This window comes from Hyaena hyaena, unplaced genomic scaffold (genome assembly GCF_003009895.1).
Source record: "Hyaena hyaena isolate Hyena2069 unplaced genomic scaffold, ASM300989v1 scaffold_401, whole genome shotgun sequence".
NCBI classification, from domain to species: Eukaryota; Metazoa; Chordata; class Mammalia; order Carnivora; family Hyaenidae; genus Hyaena; species Hyaena hyaena.
The window spans coordinates 467,547-491,621 of NW_024081030.1; the positions used below are offsets into that span (position 1 = coordinate 467,547).

A 24,075-nucleotide genomic window follows, 5' to 3' on the forward strand; every position below is an offset into this window, starting at 1 on the left:
AAATGTTAATTTTTTAGAGCCATAAACATAGGATATATGTTCATTTATTTGTGTCTTCCTCAGTTCTTTTCATCAGTGTTTCACAGTTTTTAGTATAGTTTTGTAGTTTAGTAGTCTCAATATCTTTGACCTATTTGGTTATATTTATTCCTAAGATTTTTATTCTTCTTGATGCTATTGTACAGGGCATTTTTTTTCTTAACATTTTTTGGTAGTTTATTGTTAGTATATAGAAACACAATTGATTTTTGTCTATTGATTTTATATCCTGTACCTTTATTGAAATCATATATCAGTTCTAACAGTTTTTTGGTGGAGTTTTTAGGATTTTCTATATGAAAGATTATGCCATCTGCAAACAAGGAGTTTTACTTCTCACTTTCTGATATGGATGCCTTTTATTTCTTTTACTTGAAATGCTCTTTCTGGCTATGAATTTGAGTACTATGTTGAATAGAAGTGCTGAAAGTGGGCACCTTTATCTTGTTCTTGATAATATACTAAAAGCTTTCAGCTTTTTGCCATTGAGTATGATGTAAGTGACAGTGGGCTTGTCATACATGGCCTTTTATTATATTGAGGTTGGTTCCTCCTATATCCAATTTGTTGAGAGATTTTATAGTGAAAGGATGTTGAATTTTGTCAAATACTTTCTCTGCATCAATTAAGATGATCAGTCATATGATTTTTTAAAACTATATGAAGAAATAAAGATTTCTTTTTTTTAGTGTTTATTCATTTTTGAGAGAGAGAGAGAGAGACAGAGTGCAAGCAGGGGAGGGGCAGAGAGAGGGAGATGCAGAATCTGAAGCAGGCTTCAGGCTCCAAGTTGTCAGCACAGAGCTCGAAATGGGGCTCGAACTCATGAACTGTGAGATCATGACCTGAGCCAAAGTCTGATGCTTAACTGAGCTACCCAGGTGCCCCTAAAGATTTCAATAAATATGATTATATAGGCAATTATAAAAACTAGTTTTTTTGATTAAAATGGTTTATAAGTGCACTTTTTGTTTTCTACATGTTTTAGCACATTAATAAAAATTTTTAAAAGACTCTATTTTTAACTAATCTCTTCACCCATCATGGGACTCGAACTCACAACCCTGAGATCAAGATCACATGCTTTACCAACTGAACCAGCCAGCACCCCTCATATTAATAATTTTTATTTATTTATTTTTTAAAAACACATTTATTCAGCATCGTGATGAGACTATTACATTTAGCAATCAATAGCATGGGTGCAAGAAAGAAAAAATCTACACTTAAAACCCTTTGTTGGAATGCTTTACACTTTCCACAGAACAGAAGCTAAAATAACCTGTTATACAGTTAGTCACAAATACAGTCATCGAATTTTTTGCCCATACACATGAGTATCATCTAAAGCATGTCTTCCATGTAGCAGTGAGGACCTGCCAGCACTGTGCTTGGCTGAGTTCATAAATCTGTTGTAACCTGTAGCTTCCCTGTCACTTCTCTGGCTCTCTTCTTCTGCTAAGCCTGTTTCCTGGCAGTAATTAAAACCTTCTGCCACTGCCATAGCTACTGCTACTGCTGGAACCGCCATACCCACCTTGGTTTTGTGGTCTGGCAAAGTATTGGCCTCCACCACCGTAGAGGCCAGAGCTTCTGCTTCCAAAGTGTCCTCTTTTCATGGGTCCAGTATTTGAAGATTGATTACTGTAATTGCCAAAATCATTATAGCTTCCACCACCTCCAAAGTTGCTTCCCACATTACCAAATCCATTATAGCCATCTCCACTGCCACCATATCCACCACCACCTCAACTGCCACCAAAGCCACCTCACCTGCTGAAGTTTCCTCCACAACCAGAGTTGTCATTCCCACCAAAACCACCTCCATGACCATCACCAAAGTTTCCAGAACCCCCTTGACCTCATTGGCTGGACAAAGCACCAGTCATCTCTTCTTAGATAGAGGTTTCCTTACTTCACAGTTGTGGTCATTCACAGTATGGTATTTCTGAATGACAGTCTTGTCTACAGAGTCATGGTTGTCAAATGTCATAAAAGCAAAGCCTCTCTTTTTGCCACTGCCTCGGTCGGTCATGATTTCAGTCACTTCAGTTTTCCCATCCTGTTCAAAATAATCTTGTAGATGATGTTCTTCAATGTCTTCTTTAATGCCACTTACAAAAATATTTTTCACAGTTAGGTGGACACCAGGTCTTTGACAGTCTTCTCTTGAGACAACCGTCTTTGGTTCTGCCACTCTTCCATCCACCTTCTGTGGCCTTGCAGTCATGGCTGCATCGACCTCTTCCACAGTGGCATGCCTGTGTGACAAACCCAGAGCCCCTGGAGCGCTTGGTGTTTGGACCTCTCATTACCACACAATTTGTAAGCATTCCCCATTGCTCAAAATGGCTCCTCAGACTTTTATTGGTTGTTTCAAAGCTCAGACCTCCGATGAAAAGCTTCCACAGCTGTTCAGACCCTTCGGGAGATTGACTTAGACATGAAGGCAGTGGGAGGGGAGACTTTCCTGATGCAGAAAGGCCAAGTTAATAATTTAAAAAAAAATTCTGAAAGCTAGTATTATTGTAACAGAGTTTAACTCCACATTTGGCTTTTTGTATAATTAAACAAACTAATACATTTAAAAGAACTGTTCCTTTATGCTTTTGAATGCACAGCACATCAAGATGCAATGTTGTGACATCAACAACCAAACTCTGCTGTAAAGAAGAGGTTAAACTGGTGTGAATTCAAATTAGATTATAACTTTCAGATGTTAAATGTAACCTGCATAGTAACCACAAAGAAAACTTCTATAGATTTATGACACACAAGAGGAAATGTGAAATGAAATTATACATTCCACTGAAAAATTTAATCACAAAAGAAGACAGTAATCCAGAAAATGAGAAACAAACTTTTAAGGCATTTAGAAAACAAATAGCAAAATGGTAAAAGTAGGTTTTTGTTTATTGGTAACTATTTTATTTTTTATTTATTTTTTTACACATTTATTTTGAGAAAGAGAGAGTACAAGCAGGGGAGAGCCAGAGAAAGGGGGAGAGAGAGAATCCCCAAGCAGGCACCACACTGACCGCGTGAATCCTGATGTGGGGCTCAAAGTCATGAACTGTGAGATCATGACCTGAGCGAAACCAAGAGTTGGACACTTAACTGACTTAGCTACCTAGGTGCCCCATCAGTAACTATTTTAAAAATAAATTAATTAAACTCTCCAACCAAAATAGCTTAGCTGAATGGATAAAAACACGTGATTCTTTATGCTATCTGCAAAAGATTCTTTTTAGATCTCAAAACACAAAAGGATTGGAAGTTTATATATGGAAAAATACTATAGAAATCATAACTAATAGAGAGCAGGGATGGCTAAACTAATATCAAATAAATTATACTCTACTTTTTTAATGTTTGCTTTTGAGAGTGAGAGTGCACCTGCACATGAGCAGGGGGAGGGACGGGACCGAAAGAGAGGGAGACAGGATCTGAAGTAGTCTCTGTACTGTGCGCAGAGCCTAATGTAGGGCTCAAACTAATATTTGAACCCTGAGATTCTGACCTCATGACCTGAGCCAAAGTCAGATGCTTACCTGACTAAGTCACCCGGCTGCCCCAAACAAAGTATACTTTATAAAGTTTTCAAAGAGGCAAAGAAGAATATTATATGTTAGTAAAATGCTCAGTACAGCAATAATATATTACAACCGTAAATGTTTTACATGTCTAATGACAGATCATCAAAATATATGAAGCAAAGCTGACAGAATTCAAGGGAAAAATAGTCCTGCAATAATAGTCCAAGATTTTACTATACCACCACTCTCAGTATAGATATAAAACTAGGCAAAAGATAAAAGGTAAGCAAATAGAGGGCTTGATAGAATAAACTAAGGTAGATCTAACAGACATCCACAGAATTCTCTACCTAAGAACAGCATACATATTCTTCCCAAGTGCACTTAGAACATTTTCAGGACAGACCATATGTTAGGCCTCCAATTAAGTCTCAGTAGCTTTAAGAAGACAGATACCATGCAGAATGTCTTCTCCAGTCACATCAGAATGAAATTAAAAATCAATAACAAAGGAAAAACTGTAAAATTCACAAATTTATTGAAATTAACATATCCTTAACCAACAAATGGATCAAAATAGAAATCACAAGGGAAATTAGAAAATACTTAGAGACAAATGAAAACACAACAAACTAAAATTAGGTACAGAGAAAACAGTGCTAAAGAGCAAAGCTATAAATGCTTACATTAAAAAATGAGAGTGACATTAGCATCATGGTGGTATAAGACATTAGTCCTTTCCCCCTTTTAAAACAACTAGACATTCATCCACAAGCAAAATATCTCAGTAGGAAGTGTGGGACCCAGTTTAATATGTCAAGAGACCTGGATGACTCCTGCCCACCAGTGCATCTAAAACTAGGCAGACAGATTTTTAATTTCAGTAAAGATTTTAGAGTCAGCAAAACAGCTGTGCCCCCTCTCACTGGCCAAGAAAAAAAGCCTGGAGAGTTGACCTGGACAGATATCCTTGGGTGAGAGAGAACTTGAAGGGAGATTCTAGAACACCACTAGAGCAGGAAAGATATGAGTTTGGTCATGGTGGAGAGGGAAGAACTCTGCCAGAGCCACCCTTCCAACCAAAAGAGACACTGCAGAGAGCTACACTGTACATCCATGGTGACCTCTCCTGTGGAGGAGGTAGAAATTGATGAGTTCCTGGCTATCTTACTTGTGTGGTGATGACTAGAGAAACCTGTTTCTATCCAACAACATGCAGCCCACTGAGGTGAGAACTCATGATTAAGAGGAGGGAAGACAGAATAAGAAGCAGATAAGAATATCAAAGTAATGCAGTTCATGGTGACTACTTCAGGACTTAAGCATGAACTCTGCTGATAAAGCTCTGGGAGTACAGCCACGTTAAGATCTCCCCACTGGGTCTATGGGCACCCTACACCAAGAGTGCTAACCCACACCTTCCAACACACACACATACACACACACGTGCTGCCAGGTGCAATGGCAATAGAGGTCCAGTAATCAGAGTACTCTTGGGAAATGGAAAAGGGCTATGGGCAAGGGAGAAACCACCACTTTTTGGAAAACCAAAGAGAGACGTCCAGCAGCAAGCCTGGTGACTTCTAAGAACAAGAAAAGATGTAAAAGCTTAAGATTTATGCCACAAGAGGAAGAAAAAAGAGTGGAGCAGGTCTACCCATTCAGAAGCTGAGGAAAACCCACATATAGCAGCACCAATCAACAGTACCTCATATGAAGGCAACCCATAAAGATTTAAAGAAATGTCTACTACCTCAAGTGTGAAAGTAGGAATGTAAAATTATAAGGAACATGAAAAATCAAGGAAATATATCCTCCTCAAAAGATATCAATCATCCTCGAATATCTGAGTTAAAAAGTGCATAGTATGACCTAACAGATAAAGAACTCAAAATAGCTGCTTTAAAAAAAGTCAGCAAGCTAATGGGGCACCTGGGTGGCCCACTCAGTTCAGCGTCCAACTTTGGCTCAGGTCATGATCTCTCAGTTTGAGTTTGAGCCCCACATCGGGCTCTGTGGCAACAGCTCCAAGCCTGGAGCCTGCTTCAGATTCTATATCTTCCCCTCCCTCTGTCCCTATTCTGCTGGCACTCTGTGTATCTCTCTCTCAAAAATATACATTAACAATTTTTTTAAACTCAGCAAGCTAAAAGAAGACTCAGAAAGACAATTCAATGAAATAGAAAAGAAAAAGATCAATCTGAGTTATCAGAGATAGAAATAATAAAAAAGAACCAAATTCTGGAGCTAAGGAATTCAGTGAATGAGATGAAGAATGTAATAGAATAAAATAGAATGAAGAAATAGAATAAAATAGAGATGCAGTAGAGAGCATCTGTATTAGCAGATATACTAGACAAAAGACAGAATAAATGACTTAAAGGATAGGAATATTGAAATGACACAGAAGAGAACAAAGAAAAATTAAAAAGGCAGAGAAAGCCTGCATAATCTATGAGAATCCATCAAAAGTACAAATATCTAAATAATCAGGATTCCAGAAGGAGAAGAGAAGAAGGGGGAAGAAAGTTTATTTAAATAAATAAGCTGAGAACTTCCCAAACTTGGAGAAAGACTTTATATCCAAGTTCAATGAAGCTAATAAATTACCCTGTTATGTAAATAATAATTTTCTCCAGAACACATTATAATGAAATTGTTACAAATCAAAGAGAAAGAAAGAATCCTATACACACAGCCAGGGGAAAAAGTATAACCTCCAAAGAAAACCCCTTTAGGCTATGAGTGGATTTCTCAACAGAAATCCTACAGGCCAAGAGAGAATGGAATGTCATATTCAAAGTGTTGGAAAATAAAAACTGCAACCAGAATATTCTATTCAGAGAAGTTATTCTTCAGAGATGAAGGAGAAATAAAGACTTTCCCAGACCATCAAAAGCTGAGGGAGAATTGCTGAAAAAAGTTCTCAAATCTGAAATGAAAAGACAATAATCAGTGACATGAGAACATATGAAAGTACACAACACACTGGTATAGGTGAAAAATATATGGTCCAGATTTAGAAACCTCTAAAATAGAATGGTTGGTCAGCCATTTAACTATAGCATAAAGGTTAAAAGAGTTTTAAAAATAACTATAGTAACCATAATTTGTTAATGAATACAAAACATAAAACGTGTGACATAAAAAGAGGGGGAGCAAAAGGTGGAGCCTTCGTAGGAGATTGAAGATAAGTTGCTATCGGCATAAAGTGAACCAGGGTTTATGTAAACCTCATGGTAACCACAAAGCAAAAATCTAAAGTAGATTCACAAAAGAAAAATGGGGGAAGCAAAACTTAACCATCATAGAATTTCACCGGTTTACAGAGGTAGGCAGAAATAGAAAAAGCAATTTCAATACAAAACAACCAGAAAACAGTAAGGCAAACACGGCATTACTAATTCCTCATGTATCAATAATTACCTAAGTATAAATGGATTCAATTCATCAGTCAAAAGGCACAGAGTGGCTAGATGGATTGAAAAAAAACATAAGATCCAACTGTAGCCTACCTACAAGAGACTTACTTCAGCATTAAGGACACACGTAATCTCAAAGTGAAGGTATGGAAAAATATATTCTGTGCAAGTGGTGAGCAAAATAAAGCAAAGGTAGCTATACTTAGAGAGTATAAACTTTTAAGCCAAAAACAATAATGAGACAAAATGATTAAAGGGTCAATTCATCAAGAAGATATAACAGTTGTTAATATATACTCATCCAGTATCAGAGCACCTAAACATATTAAGCAAATACGAGCATCCGAAGGGAGAAATTGATAACAATACCATATTAGTGGAACTTTAATACTCCACTTTCAGCAGTGGGTATATCACTCAGACAGAAAATCAACAAGGTAACAATGGACTTGAATCATACACTAGACCAAATGATATTTGTAGATTGTTCCTTCCAACACCAGCAGAAAACACATTCTTTTCAAATGCACACAGAATATTCTCAAGGAAAGATTATATGATAAGTGATAAAACAAGCCTCAGAAAACTTTAAAATATTGAAGTCATACCAAGTATCTTTCCTGACCACTATGGTAAGAAACTAGAAATCAACAAGAGGAAAGTAGAAAACCCATAAATATGTGGAAACTAAACAGCACATTCTTGAACAACTAATTGGTCAAAGAAGAAATCAAAGGGAAAATAAAAAAATATTTCAAAAGAAACAAAAATGGAAATTCAACATACCCAATGGACCTATGGGATGATATGGAAGCACTTCTGGAATGGGGCTTTATAGCAGTAAACACGTATATTAAGAAATTAGGCCTCAAATAGCAACCTAACTTTATACCTCAAGGAACTAGAAAAAAAGAAAAAAGAAAAATTAAGCCCAAATTTATCAGAAGGAAAAAATAATAAAGGTCAGAGTGGAAATAAATGAAATAGAAACCAGAAAATTAATAGAAAATATCAACAAAACTACAGTTTTTTCAAAAGGATAAACAAAATTGATAAACCTTAGCAAAATTAAGAAGAGAGAAGACAAATTAATCAAAAAGGAAAGACCTTACATTTGATACTACCAAAATACATAGGATCAATATGCAATTGCTATGAACAATTATATGCCGACAAATAGATAACCTAGAAGAAATGGAGAAATTTCTAGAAACATACAACATACAAGACTGAATCAAGAAGAAAGAGAAAATTTGAATAGACTAATAACAAGTAATAAGATTGAATCAGTAATCATAAAGCTCCCAATGCAGAAAAACTCCAGGACCAGACTGCTTCATTGGCAAATTCTACTAAGAATTCTTAGAATTCTTCTAAGAATTAATGACAGTCCTTCTCAAGCTCTTCCAAAAAACTGAAGAGGAGGGAACACACCCAAGCTCATTCGACAAAGCCAGCATTACCCTGAGACCAGAGGCCATAATGACACTACAAGGAAAGAAAGCCACACACCAATATCCCTGATCAGTATACATGCAAAAACTCTCAACAAAATGCTACCAAACCAAATTTGAGAACATTTTGAAAGGATCGTACCCCATAATGAAATGCGATTTATCCCTAGGATCCAAGGATGTTTCAACATATGCAATTCAATAAATGTAATATACCACATTAATAGAAAGATAAAAGTCACATGATCACCTCATTAGATGCAAAAACAGCATTTGCCAAAATACAACATGGTTTCATGATAAAAGCCCTCAATAGACTGGGTATATATAATAATACTATGTTATTATTCCTCAACATAATAAAGGCCATGTATGACAAACCCACAGCTAATATTATACTCAATGTTGTAAAAATTGAAAGCTTTTCTTCTAAGATCAGGAACAAGACAAGACTGCCCATTCTCACCACACTTATTCAATATGGTACTGGAATTCCTAGCTAAAGAAATAAGGAAAAAACAAAGAAATAAAAAGCATTCAAAACAGAAGTAAAATTGTTATTTGCAGATGATATGATCATATATATAGAAAATCCTAAAGAACTAAACCAAAAAATTCTTGGAACTAATCCATAAATTTCAGTTACAGGATACAAAATCAATATACAGAAATTAGCAATTTATACACTAACAATGAAATATCTGAAAAAAGAAATTTAAAAAACTATTCCATTCACAATAGCATGAAAACCAATAAAATATCTAGGAATAAATTTAACCAAGAAATTGAAAGATCTGAACCATGAAAGCTACAAGATTTTGTTGAATGACATTGATGAAGATACAAACAACTGTAAAGACATTTCATGTTCATGGATCAGAAGAATTAGTACTGTTAAAATGTCCTTATGACCCAAAGCAATCTAGAGATTCAGTGCAATCCCTATCAAAATTCCAATGGCAATTTTCACAGAAATAGATAAAAACAACCTTAAAATTTGTATGAAACCACAAGAGAAACCACAAATCCTGAGAAAGAAGAACAAAACCAGGTATCGCACTTCCTGATTTCAAACTATATTGCAAAGCTCTAGCAGATAAAACAATATGGTACTGGCATTAAAAAAAAGACATACTATTGGGGCACCTGGGTGGCTTAGTCGGTTAAGCGTCCGACTTTCGCTTAAGGTCATGATCTCGCGGTTCGTGGGTTCGAGCCCTGCGTCAGGCTCTGTGCTGACTGCCAGCTCAGAGCCTGGAGCCTATTTTGGAGTCTGTGTCTCCCTCTCTCTCTGACCCTCCCCTGCTCACACTGTCTCTCTCTCTNAAAAAAAAAAAAAAAAAAAAAGACATACTACCAATGGAATAGAATAGACAGTTCAGATTTAAACTCCCACGTATACAACCAACTAATATTTGACAGGAATGCCAAGAAGGAATCCAAAGGGAAATAATGGTCTCTCTAACAAATGATGTTGGGAAAACCAGATAACCACATGCAAAAGAAAAAAAAAAAGAAATTGAACATCTGTCTTAACACCATTCACAAAAATTTGCTTGAAATGGATTAAAAACTTAAATATAACACCTGACATTATAAAACTCCCACAAGAAAACATATGGGGAAAGATTCTCCACAGCAGCCTCGATAATAATTGGGGGGGGGGGAATATGACACCTAAAGCAAAGCAACAAAATAAAAAATAAAAAAGTAGAACTACATGAAACTAAAAAGCTTCTATACAGTAAAAGAAACCATCAACAACAGTGAAAAGACAACCTACAGAATAGGAAAAAATATTTGCAAACCATACAATTGATAAGAGGTTACTGTCCAAGATATATAAAGAAATCCTACAGCTTAATAGCAAAAACTCCAAATGATCCACTTTTTAAACGGGCAGAGGACCTGAATAGACATTTTCCCAAAGAAGATATATGAATGGCTAACAAGTGTATGAAGAACACATGACAAGGTATTCAATCCCACTAATCACAGGAATCCAATTCAAAACCACAATGACATATCACCTTATACTTGTTAGAATGGCTGTGATCAAAAAGAGATAACAGATGCTGACATGAATGTATAGAAAAGGGAATCCTTGTGCACTGCTGGTAGGACTCTAAATCACGGCAGCCACTATGGAAAATAGTGTGTAGGATCCTCAAAAAACTAAAAATAAAACTACCATATGATTCAGCAATTCTGCTCCTAAGTATTTATCCAGAGGAAGTGAAAACACTATGTCAAATTGATACCTGCACCCCATGTTCATGGCAGCATTATTTATAATTGCCACAACATAGAAACAACCTAAGTATCTGCTGACAGATGAATGAATAAAGATGTTGAATGAATTTCAATGAATGATTTCAGTGAATACATATTCAGTGAAACCTTATTCAGCCATAAAAAGGAAAATCTGCCATTTGCAACATGGGTGAATCTTGAGGGCATTAGGCTATGTGAAATAAATCAGAAAAAGACAAAGACTGTATGATCTCACCTATACAGAGAATCTAAAAGAAAAAAATCACCTAACTCAAGAAAAGCTCTAATTTGTGGTTACCAGAAGTAGAGAGTGATGGAGAGGGAACTGGAAGAAGGTGGTCAAAAGCTACAAGCTTCCAGGTATAAGATAAATAAGTACTAGGGATGTAATGTAAAGCATGACCATAGTTAACATTGTTGTATGGTATATATAAAGTTATTAAGAGAATAAATCCAAAGTGTTATCACAAGGAAAAACTTTTTTCATTAATTTTATTTGTATGTGTATGATACAGTGTATATTAAACATTATGGTAATCATTCCACAATATAGGTAAAAATCATTATGCTATTATGTTATCTTATACAGTACTATATGTCAATTATATCTCAGTAAAACTGAGAAAAAAATATTGCTTTGGTTGTGCATAACATTATAGAATAGTTGAATACTTTTGTTAGCAAGGTACAGTTTATATACAACATATATATTGATCATGTATTGAAACACACAAGCAAAATAGTTGATGAGGAGCCATCAACTTCTGCCTGAGAGTTTCCAGTGTGTCAGCCTGCCCTACAGATTTTGTACTTGCCCATTCTCACATCACACAGCTAATTACATGAAACTGAATATACACATAAATATATTAGAAGTGATATTACTTACCCAGGAAAGCTTTTCTATCTGGATTAGGTTAGATTACAACCTCCCATGCCTACTCCGAAGATAGGGTTTATCACACTGTGTTCTAATTGCCCCCTTCCTTCATGCCTCAAATACCAACCAGGCATCTACCATACTTGATTCTATGTTAAGTGTTACAGTGGAGAGCAAAATGGATGCATCCCTGTGTGAATGGAACTTTCAGTCTAAGGAGGGATAGACACTAACCAAATAACAGATATATAAACTAAAACAAGTAGTGAGCTGAAAGAAAGATATGACCACTCTTTAAAATCAAATAAGAAAGAAATATAACTAGACTCAGAGAGTGATAGTCTGGTGAGGCTTCCTTGAGGAAGCAATGCTCAGCTGAGATCTGAAGACAAGTAAGACTTAACTGAAAATAGAGAATAAGGGGAGACCAGACCAGTGGAAAAGATACTGTGACTGGAAGAACGTGCAGATTCTGACAAATTTTTAAAATGCTGATGTGACTAGAACTCAGAGTGGGAGGGAGAGCATAATGAGAATTCAGACTGGAACAATAGTCAGGTGCCACATTATATGTAATTTTGTGGACCATATTAAAGGTTTTATATAGGACCTGGCAGATCATTGAATATATCTGTAAAGGCAAGAAACCATGCATATTATCTTCCTAGATTTACAGATGAGCCAAGATCTCCAGGAAGTCTCAAAACAACCCCTCTTTATGGAAACAATTAATCTTACCATTGCCCTGGCAAGCCAGAGTATGAGAGATGAAGCCCAGATTTATAGTGCTTGGCTCAGAGCCCTGCCACAGACAAGGGCAAGACTTTTGTTAGCTCTCCCCATCACTTACATGCAGCAGCTATTACAAGAATATCCAGAAAAGTTTCATTAAGAGCAGAAATATCTGAGGATCCAAATAATTGAAGAGCCTTACCTCCTACTTCAGAGGCATTCTTGAGAGTGAATTGTTAATTGTCTAGGATAGATCCAGGTAAAGAGATGGCTCTTAGAAAGTTAAGGCAAGCTAGGAACTTCATAGTAAAGAAAATAGAATTTTCTTGAAATCTCAACAATTACTAACCAGTCCTTGCTTCAGAAGTGTGCTCTTAGTCACAGCCAATTCTCCCTGGAGAGTCGGCCCAAGGATGAATCTCTTGAGAGCCAAGTGAAACAGGAGAGCAGAGAAAGTGAATTCTGCTCACTAATGGAGGAATTTTCTAGGAATTAGAGTGATCCAAAGATAGAATGAGCTACCTCAGAAGAAAGTGATATCAAAACTTCAAAAATAAGCTAGAAGACCACCTGCAGTGTTATAGAGGAGATTCAAACTTATGGGTTGGTCTGCATGGACTTAATAGTTTCTTCCCACCATGAGAATCTTAGAGGCAGAAAGAATAATGTGAAAGAGTAACCGTAGGATAGAGAGAACTGAGAGAACTGAACGAGAGAAAGAGGCTGCTGGTAAAAAGCATTCAGTAATAAAGAACAGAAGGACTTAATTTTGTTTGGAGTAGAAGCAGTTTATGCCATTGCACCTAATCTGATCTGGGGTTGGGAACCAGGAGAAAGAAATCTAACAGTGCATTCTTTCTGGGATCTGTGGATTCCAACGTGAGATCAAGTCTGCACATCTATCCAACTCCACTGAATATGCTTTTCAGATTTTGGTGTTGAGCTTGGGTTATTATCTTGAAGATGGATGTTAGTTATCTGTAGCTGTGTAGCAAATTATCTCAAAATGTAGCTCAGAAGAGCAAAGATTTATTATGTCACACAGATTCTGAGGGTATGCTGTCTAGGAGAGGTTCAGCTGAGTGGTTCAGGCTCAGAGTCCCTCTCCACGAGGTTCAGCTGAGTGGTTCAGGCTCAGAGTCCCTCTCCACATAGATAAATATGTAGATAGATACAAATATATGATTTTATAGTCCAGCTCCCACCTGAGTCTAGAATCATATGCAGATTCAAACAGGCCTAAAGAAGTCTCTCCTAGGCTCCTTTATTTGGTTGTTGACAGACTCCATTCCTGGTATTGGACAGAGAAAGTGGGCCCCTCCATAACCTGCTTTAATGGCCTCATGACATGGCATCAGGCTTCACAAGGAGGAAGTGATTCAAGAGGAAGAGAAACATGAATGAGTGAATGAAACAGTGTCCAAAAAGGAAGCAGGACTATTATTTACAATATAAAAATCTCCTATATAACTCTCTAAGAAGACAGGGAGCCCAATAAAGAATGGACAAAGTATTTGAATAGAAATTATCCAAAGCAAGATAAACAAATGGCCAATAAACACATAAAGAGATACTCAATTATCACTAGTCATTAGGGAATCAAAAATTAAAACCCACAATAAGATATGGTTACAGAGTAATAAGAATAGCTAAAATTTAAGACTGAGAATACTAAGCATTGGCAAGGACACGTGGAATGAGTTAAATGATCATAATATACTTCTGCCGTAATAAAATGTCAGAGTCATTAAAAAGTTTGCTTATACACACATGTACCATACCATTTCAAGTAATTTAAGAATTATTAATTCAACTTTTCACAAAAAGACTTGTACATAAATGTTTATAAGTATTTCATTTATAATAGCCAAGTTAGGAAACAGTTCTGTATGTGTCCATCCAACAAATTGTGGTACACATGAAATACTTTTTTTTTTCTTTCATAGTTTATTGTCAAGTTGGTTTCCATATAACACCCAGTGCTCATCCCAACAGGTGCCCTCCTCCATGCCCATCACCCCCTTTCCCTTCTCCCCCATCCCCCTAAGTTTGTTCTCAGTATTCAAGAGTCTCTCATGGTATGCCTCCCTCCCTCTCCCCAACTATTTTTTCCCCTTCTCCTCTCCCATGGTCTTCTGTTAAGTTTCTTCTGTTTCCCTTTTAAGTGAAAACATATGGTATCTGTTTTTCTCTGCCTGACTTATTTCACTCAGTGTAACACCGAGTTCTGTCCTCATTGCTACAAATGGCCAGAGTTCACATTCTTATTGCCATGTAGTATTCCATTGTATCGATAAACCACATCTTCTTGATCCTTTCGTCTGTTGATGGACACTTAGGCTCTTTCCATGTTTTGGCTGTTGTTGAGAGTGCTGCTATGAACATTGGGGTACATGTGCCCCTATGCGTCAGCACTTCTGTATCCCTGGGGTAAATTCCTAGCAGTGCTACTGCTGGGTCATAGGGGAGTTCTTTTGTTAATTTTTTGAGGAGCCTCCACACCGTTTTCCAGAGGGGCTGCACCAGTTTACATTCCCACCAACAGTGCAGGACAGTGCCTATTTCTCCACATCCTTGCCAGCATTTAGAGTCTCCTGATTTGTTCATTTTAGCCACTCTGAGCAGCGTGAGGTGGTATCTCAGTGTGGTTTTGATTTATATTTCCCTGATGATGAGTGACGCTGAGCATCATTTCCACATGAAATACTTTTTAATTCTTGTTCTTCCCAGGGAGATATATATATCAATTATATATTGATACACGTAACAATATAAATAAATCTCACAGTCAGTATACTAAGTGGAAGATCTTAGGACAAGAGCATATATACCATCTGTCTATCTCTGGGAAAATGAATCTATAATGATAGAAATCAGGTCAATAATTGTGTTGGGTGGGGGTTTAGGAGATATTGACTCCAAAGTGTCATGAGGAACATCTGAGACAAAGAAAATTTTATACCTTTTTCTGTGGTGATGGTACATGGAGAACATTTGGCAAAACTCATGGAAATATAATTTAAAATATATAATGTTTTATTGTGCAACCTATACCTTATGAAAGTTGATTTTAAATATAAGAAAAAAGTGAGGCTCCTGAGTGGCTCAGTTGGTTGAGCTCAGTCAACCTTGGCTCAGATCATGATCTCAAGGTTCATGAGTTCAAGCCCCACATAGGGTTTGCTGCTGTCAGTACAGAGACTGCTTTAGCTCCTAGGTGCCCCTTCTCTCTGCTCCTCCCCCACTCATTCTCTCTGTCTCTCTCGAATAAATATTAAAAAAATAATAAGAAAAATGTTCAAAATATTTAAATAAAAATTTTAGAACGTGAGGGATAATTCATAGAAACAAAATAATACTTGGAAACTTTATTGCCCTCTACCCAGGCAAAAATGCCATATATGAATAACATATTTAACCACTTTGATTACAGATAGATAGATAGATAGATAGATAGATAGATGGATAGGTATCTGCAAATGTAATTTTATGCCTAGGGAAATTTTTCTGATTTTTTTTTTATCATTATGGGAAAGAATCATGTGATAAGCCTCATAGAAAATTTCAATTTCCCAAGTAAAAAATTATAAAGATCAATTTTCTCAAAACTCAGTGCAAAAACACAGAACTGATAACTGAAGTATACTTTTAAAAGCTATTTTATATTAAAAAAAAAAACCTGTACAACTTTTAAGTCAAAGTGGAAATCAAAACAAAAATTACAGACTTTTAAAAGCAAGATCTTTAGGGGCACCTAGGTGGCTCCGTTGGTTAAGTGGCCAACTTAAGCTCAGGTCATGATCTCATAGTTTGTGAGTTCAATCTCTGCATAGGGCTCAGTGCTGACAGTTCAGAACCTGGAGCCTGCTTCGAATTCTGTGTCTCCCTCTCTCTCTCTGCCCCTTCCCCCCGTCTCTCAAAAGTAAATAAATTTAAATTTTTTTAAAAAGCAGGATCTTTTTATCTCTTGTTATATAGTTAAAGATGAACTCGGAACAAAATAATAAACATATAATAAATGTATAATATTTCAGACAGTGGTAAATTCTGTGAATAAGAATAAAACTGAATAAGGTGGACAGAGAATGATCAAAGAATGGATACTATTCTGTATATAGTGGTCAAGGAAGCCTTCACTGAGAAAGTGACATTTCAGCAAAGTTCTGAAGGAAAGGAGGGAGGCAGTCATACAGACTTTGAGAGGACAGGATTCTAGAGTGAAAAGTAATTAGTAAGTGCCAAGACCCTGAGGAAGCTGATAGTGGAACAAGCAATGGGTAAATTAGCATAAAGGGAGATCAGAGAAATAATGTGGAGTCAAATCATATAGTACCTCTTAGGCTACCACAAGGACTTTAACTTTAATTCTGAGTGGATGGGAAACCTGTGAAAGGTTTTGAGCAGAGGATTAACATGATATGACTTAGGTTTTACAAGGATCACTCCAGAATTGTCTATATAGCAAAAGGAATAGAAACAGGGAGATCAGGTGGGAGGTTGTTGTAATAATCCAGGTAAAACATGATGGAGACTTGGATCAGGAGAGCATCAGTAGAGGTGGAGAAGAATTCGTTAAGTACAAGTAATCAAGGAAAAGATAATATAGGCTATTCGATTTAATAATTCAACTCAGAAATCTAGAGACCAGCCAAACAAATTTTTCAACCATTCAAGTGAAAGTAATTAAGTGGCCAGGAAAGAAATGAGTGAATTAGAAACCCAAAAAGATATATAGTGAAAGATATACATAGAATTATGTTCTTTGTAAAGCCTGATAAAAGAAATTTTTGATAAAGTAAGGAAAAAGAAAAGGAAAAAACAGATATAACATTAAGAATGGAAAGGAAGATATAAACAAATATGAATACTTTAAGCTATACCGAAAAGATACAATTTTGTAATCATACAAAAAATTCAAATTAACAAGTTTCACAAAAATATATGTGAACCAAGGATACAATGATTTTATATTCTTTGGGTAAATACATAGTAGTGCACTTGTTGGATCATAGGGTAGTCACCCCAATATTTTATAGCAGCATTACCTACAGTAGCCAAATGATGGAACCAACACAAGTTTCCATCAACTGATGACTGGATAGAGAGGAGGTGGTATGTACACACACACACACACACACACACACACACACACACACAGGAATATTAGCCATAAAAAAAGAATAAAATCTTGCCACTTGCAATGACATGGATGAAGCTAGAGAGCATTATGCTAACTGAAATAAGTCAGTCAGAGAAAGACGAATACCATATGATTTCATTCATATGTTGGATTTAAGAAACATGGGGTGCCTGGGTGGTTCAGTCAGTTAAGTGTCTGGCTACAGCTCAGGTCATAATCTCACGGTTCGTGGGTTTGAGCCCCATGTCGGGCTCTGTGCTGACAGCTCAGAGCCTGGAGCCTGTTTCAGATTCTGTGTCTCTCTCTCTGACCCTCCCCTTCTCAAGCTGTCTCTCTCTCTCAAAAAGAAATAAAACGTTAAAAAAAAAAAAGTAATTCTGTGGGGGCACCTGGGTCGCTCAGTTGGTTAAGTGTCCAACTCTTGATTTCAGCTCAGGTCATGATCTCACGGTTCAAGAGTTCAAACCCCGCATTGGGCTCTGCTGACAGCTCAGAGCTTGCTTGGAATTCATTCACTGCCCCTCCCCAGCTCCCCCTCTCTCTTCCTCTCTGTCTCTCTCAAAAATAAGTAAATGAACTTAAAAAAAAAGTAACTCTGTGAAGCACTTATTATAAGCCTAGCATATAGTAAGCACTCAAAAGTATTAATTACTATTAAATTCCATGTTTGGAGATGTATTGTTCATATTAGCAAGTCAAAGGAGAAAAACCATAAGGTAATGTCAGATACCAAAAGTATTTTGATAAAATGTCATATTCATTTATTGTTTTTAAAAAGTTCTAGTACACAGTAAGAAAAATACTTTCTTAAGGTAATAAAGAAGCTCCATTTGAAATCTGTAGCCTTTATCATCAAGGATGCCCATTATCACCAACATTGTCAGGACATGATACAAAAAGAACAAAAATATGAAATAAGATTTATTATTATTTACAAATGATGCATTTGCCTACCTGGAAAACCCAATGCCAGTCAAAATCCAAACAGGATTTTAAAAAATTGGCAATGATTCTAACTTTCTTCTAAAAGAAAAAAAAGGTATACAAATTTCCAAAAGTATGTTGAAAAAGAGAAGTATTGGGGTGCCTAGATGGCACAGTCGGTTAAGCAATTAACTCTTGATTTTGGCTCAGGTCATGATCTCAACCTGTGAGATGGAGCCCTGGATCAGTCTGTATGCTGACAACATGGAGCCTGCTTGGGATTCTTTCTCTTCCTCTCTCTGTGCTCCTCCCTTGCTTGTGCTTGCTTGCACACTCTGTCTCTAAAAATAAATAAACATTAAAAAAAAAAGAAAAGAAAAAGAAATATGAGATGCTTTTGCCTCATACAAGGCCTCATCTTTTACCAGTGCAAAAGATATAGATATCAACAGAAGAGAAAAGAAAGGCCAGAAAAAGATAGCATATGATAAGGGTAGTATTTTAAATCAGTGTGGAAATTATTGGTTAATTAATAAATATTATTGTGAAAAGTTGACATAATCTTATTATTAATAAAATCTATCACTCCTTTGCATTTGTAAACACTGTGTATTTTCTGAAATTCATCATATTGTCAGGCAGAGCCGACTTTGAACCATGCATTTTGGAAGGCAAAGGCTCATTGAGTGGGGTACATTAATTCTATAATAAGAATTCTTGATATACATATTTTGCCTGCAATTCTGTCAGTTTTTATTGCACATAATTTGAGGCATGTTGTTGGATGCACATGTGTCCATTATCAATATACCTTCTTGCCACTTTGTTCTTTTGCCCGCTAGATGAACCCTTTCCTTTTCCTGAATTCTGTTTTGATTATATATTATGAAGCTCAATTTGTTTTTCTTCATATTTGTCTTATATACCTTTTCCTACCCACCTATTTTAAACAATTTTGAATCCTTCTGTTCTAAATGTTGTATTTTTTTAAAAAAAATTTTAATGCTTATTTTTGAGAGAGACAGAGTGGGAGCAGGGGGAGAGCAGAGAGAGAGAGGGACACAAAAACAGAAGCAGGCTCCAGGTTCTGAGCTGTCAGCTCAGAGCCCGATGTGGGGCTTGAACCCATGAACCATGAGATCATGACCTGAGCTTAAGTCAAACACTTAACCAACTGAGCCCACTCAGGCACCCCAAAATGTTTGTTTTATAGAAAAAAAATCATTGCTAGATCCTTAAAAGAAAGTGAAACCTTGATCTTTTATTTGATGACTTAAATTAATTTACAATTATTTTAAATCTATGTGAATACTTACCATCTTTTCTTAAATTGTGCATTAATTATATGTCAGGGGTCTTTTTCATGAACAAGTCTTTCCATTGAACAGAACAGATTCTGTTTCAGTTGTAAAAATTTATGCATTCTTTTAAAAATTTCTGATATGTGCCTTAACATAAAAGACCTGTACTTGTGACATTTATTTTTACTAAACATGAATATCATGACCATCTGTATATGCCAGTACCCAGTTTAGAAAATGATACCAAAGGAAACAAAACCATGGTAGGTGCTGCCTTTATACTAACCCTCTTCATGACATCTTCTTCTCACCTACTCAAAGTTAATAACTTTTAAAAATATGATATTTATTTTCCTTACACATAACTATGTTTTTGCTACATATGTATGTATCCCTTAAATCATGTATGGTAATGTTATGCATGTTTTAAATTCAATAAAAAATGATATCGTCTGTGTGTATCTTTTGCAACTTACTTTATTTTGCACTCAACATTATATTTGAGATTTATCCAGGTTGCTACGTATATTTATATTCACTGTTCTGTAATATATTATAAATATCCATTATATGAATAAACCACAATTAATTTACCTAAAGTATAGATTATCAATAGTTAGATAGATAAAGAGATAACGTATATTAGTTTCAGAAGCAGGAGACTAGAACCAAAACAAAATGAACATTCTTTTTTTTTAATGCTTATTAATTTTTGAGAGAGGGAGAGTGAAAGGAGGAGGAAGGGCAGACAGAGAGGGAGAGAGAATCCCAAGCAGGTTCCACACTGTGAGTGCAGAGCCTGATGTGGGGCTCAAACCAATGAATCATGAGATCATGACCTGAGCCGAAACCAAGAGCCAATTGCCCAACCGACTGAGCCACTCGGGTGCCCCAAAATGAACATTCTTAAAATGATTTCAAGGAGATGAAATGCAAATTAACTCATAAAAAGATGGATAAAATTGCTAAGTTGGACATTAAGCAAATTGACATAAAATCTCAATAAGAGGAAAAGCAAGCTGTAGTACCAAAAACAATTCCATCAACTGATGACCTCTGTATGAGTCTGCTCTGGCAGTCATTACGGAATAACACAGACTAAATGGCTTAACAGCGGAAATGTATTTTCCCTCAGATCTGGATGCTGGAAGTGCCCAATCAAAGTCCCATCAGCATTGGTGTGTAGTGAAGTCTCACTTTTCTCTTAAAAATGGCCATCCACTCACTGTGTCTCTTACTAGCCTTTTCTCTGTGTGTACATAGAGAGGGAAAGAGAGAGAGCTCTGATATCGCTGTTATTGTTTTTTTTATGTTTATTTTTGAGAAAGAGAGCATGAGTGGGTGAGGGGAAGAGACGGAGGGAGACAGAATCTGAAGCAGGCTCTGAGTTGTCAGCACAGAGCCTGATGCGGGGCTCAAACCCACAAACTGTGAGATCAGGACCGGGGCCGAAGTTGGACACTCAGCCGACTGAGCCACCCAGGCGCCCCTATCTCTCTCTGGTTTTATAAGCCCTCCAGTCCTGTCAGTTCAGGACCCTACCCTTATGACCTCACTTAATCTTAACTGCCTCTAAAGACTCTATCTTCAAATATAGTCACATTGGGGGTTAGGGCTTCAACATATGGATGGGGGGAGGGGGATGTTCACTCTATAACACTCCCAAATCTTATATCCCACTTAGCTTTTACCACATTAATACATAAAAACAACTTCAAAATCTTAGTGGTTTACAGAAGCAAATATTTATTTTTCTTAGTCATGGGCATGTAGTAGGGATGAAGATGATCTCAGCTGGTGTTGGCTGAGTGTGGATCTAGACTGCAGGTCAGATTTCGGTCCTCAGGCTTCATTTTGGAGTCCAGGCTAAACGGGCAAAAGACACCTAACCATGTACTTTTCAGGGTGATGGCAATATCACAAGAGCACAAAACCCAACCACATAAACACATTTCAAACCTCTGCTTGTACCACATTTACCAATGTCACATCAGCCAAATCAAGTTACTTGGCTAAACCCAAAGTCAAGGGGCAGGGATGTCCATTTCACCTACATTGTGGCCATGGCAAGACTAAGCATATATATACTTCTACCACGGGAGCAATATTTCAGCAGGCACAGCATATGTTCTCAAGCTCTGAGTGTTTCCATGGGTCTTACTGACATTAGAAGACATTCTTTTGCTATGATGGCCATTGTGGGTTTTGTGTAGTAAAGACTGATGCTGCAGCCACACCATCCATACGTCAAAAATCTTCTGTCTGTCCATGTTGTGCTTTGATTTCTCAGCCATTCCTTATATCGCTTCATAAAGTTCTGAGTCAGCGCACCCAGCTTTTGTTTTGAGAGTTCACATTAGTCACACTCTTTCACTCTGTGAGCTCTGAGTCACTTGAGAAGTATACAGACTTCTGGGGGGAATTCAATGCAGTGTTGACATTATTACTGGTGAAGTTGCCTTGGACCCCAGACTGCAATGGTTTCTCAGCTCTTTCCCCTCCTGATTTGACTTCCTTGTCATAGGCATTACTCCTAGAGAGCACCCTGCCTGTCTGCTCTGTTTACAGCATGGAGAGGAAGCAAAGCTGGTCAGATTAATCTGGAGAAGGAGAAACATAGAGCAAGAAGGGTCCTCAAACTAAAGACACAAGCCTTGTGGAGGCCTTGAGGCAGGAGGCAGAGTCACAGATAACTGGTGGCCACTGCAGAAGCCTCCAAACATTTGAAGGGTCACTGTCTCGGTGACCAAATCGCTGAAGATCACATTTGAAGGGGTCACTGTCTCAGTGACCAAATCGCTGAAGATCAAACTTGAAGGGGTCACTGTCCAGGTGACCAAATTCAGTGAAGATGAAGGCCCTTGGACAGTTTGGCCTGAAGAAAATCAGGCCCAGAGGGGACCTGGGAGTTGACCACGAACATAAAAGAGAAGACATAACTTCATTACTTCTCTCATTCATTCAGTAAATAAATATTTGAGTCCTATCTTGTGCCAGGCATACTGTTCTGTGTATTGGGAATTCAGCAATTAACAAAATAACCATTCCCTTGTCCATGTGATACTGACATGGTTTATGGAATGGGGTACAAACATTAAACTAACTAAATAAAAAATATTAAAAAATATATCCTCTAACAGAAGATAGTAAGTGGTAAAGAGGAAAAAAAAATAAGGCAGAGAAGAGGGTTAGGGTGTGTTGGCAAGGTGAAGTACACCTTCAGAAAGGATGGCTAGGGTAGGTGACATTTGAATATAGATCTGGAGGAAATGGGGCCATGGAGTTAAAACATCATGCAACAGGTGAGGCAAGTGCAAACACTTGAGGGGGTGGGTGCCAGGGAGTATGGATTGAGGAATAATAAGGCCAGTGTGTGGGAGGTAAGTACAAGATGAGGCCAGATAGGTCATGAGACTGGTGGTGAGAGGAGGGAGGGAAGATCAGTGTGGACCTTGGAAGCCCCTACAATGTGCCAGGTGCTTATTCCATGAAATGAGGAGTCAGTGGAGTACTTTGTGCATAATGAAGACATTTGGGTGATTTACCTTTACAGTGCTGGTTGGGCGACAGTGTGGAGTATAGACTGAATGGGAGCAAGGGTCATATTCTGTGTGCTCCTGAGAAGTAATTAGAGTCATCAGATAGAAGGGGGTAACTTGGCCAACTAAACAACCTCACCTAATGGACCATGCACCGATGAAACTGGGTGTGCAGTCACCCTGGGAGTCAGCAGCATGTCACTGACAGTCCTGGCAGATGCCAGTGATTTGACACTGGGAAATTCCCACATCAAATAAGGCATTAAACTCTGATATCCCAGATTCCTTCCAATAATGAGCATCTCTGATGCCACAGCATATATCACCCTAATCTCCCCCAGTTAATATATAAGCTCCACGAATGTAAGGCGTTTTGTCACTTCTGTTCATTGCTCTATCCCTGGTGCCTTAAATAGTGTCCAGCAAACAACAGTCATTCAATTAGTACTTGTAAATTAGTACTTGTGAATGTCCCTATTAAACATATTGTAGGTTTTTAGGAGCGCCTGGGTGGCTCAGTCATTTAAGCATCCAACTTTGGCTCAGGTCATCGCCTCCTCGTTTGTGGGTTCGAGCCCCATGTTGGGTTCTGTGCTGACAGTGCAGAGCCTGCTTGGGATTCTTTCTCTCTCCTTCTTTCTCTGCCCTCCCCCACTCATGCTTCCTTTCTCTCAAAATAAATAAATAAACTTAAAAAAAACATATTGCAGGTTTTTGAGCATCGTACTTTTCTTCTTGACACCCCAGAGAATAAGAAAAGTTGGATGGCACCTGATGGTTTTTCCAGGCCTGCCAGTCTGTGTGATTGCATTTCAGACTCTGAGCCATTGTTTT

At 37.3% G+C, this 24,075-nt stretch overlaps 1 pseudogene; it reads right to left on the reverse strand.

The window, feature by feature from the left end:
- Positions 1–1,476: 1,476 nt before the first annotated feature.
- Positions 1,477–23,543, reverse strand: LOC120244983 (annotated as a pseudogene).
- Positions 23,544–24,075: the final 532 nt, after the last annotated feature.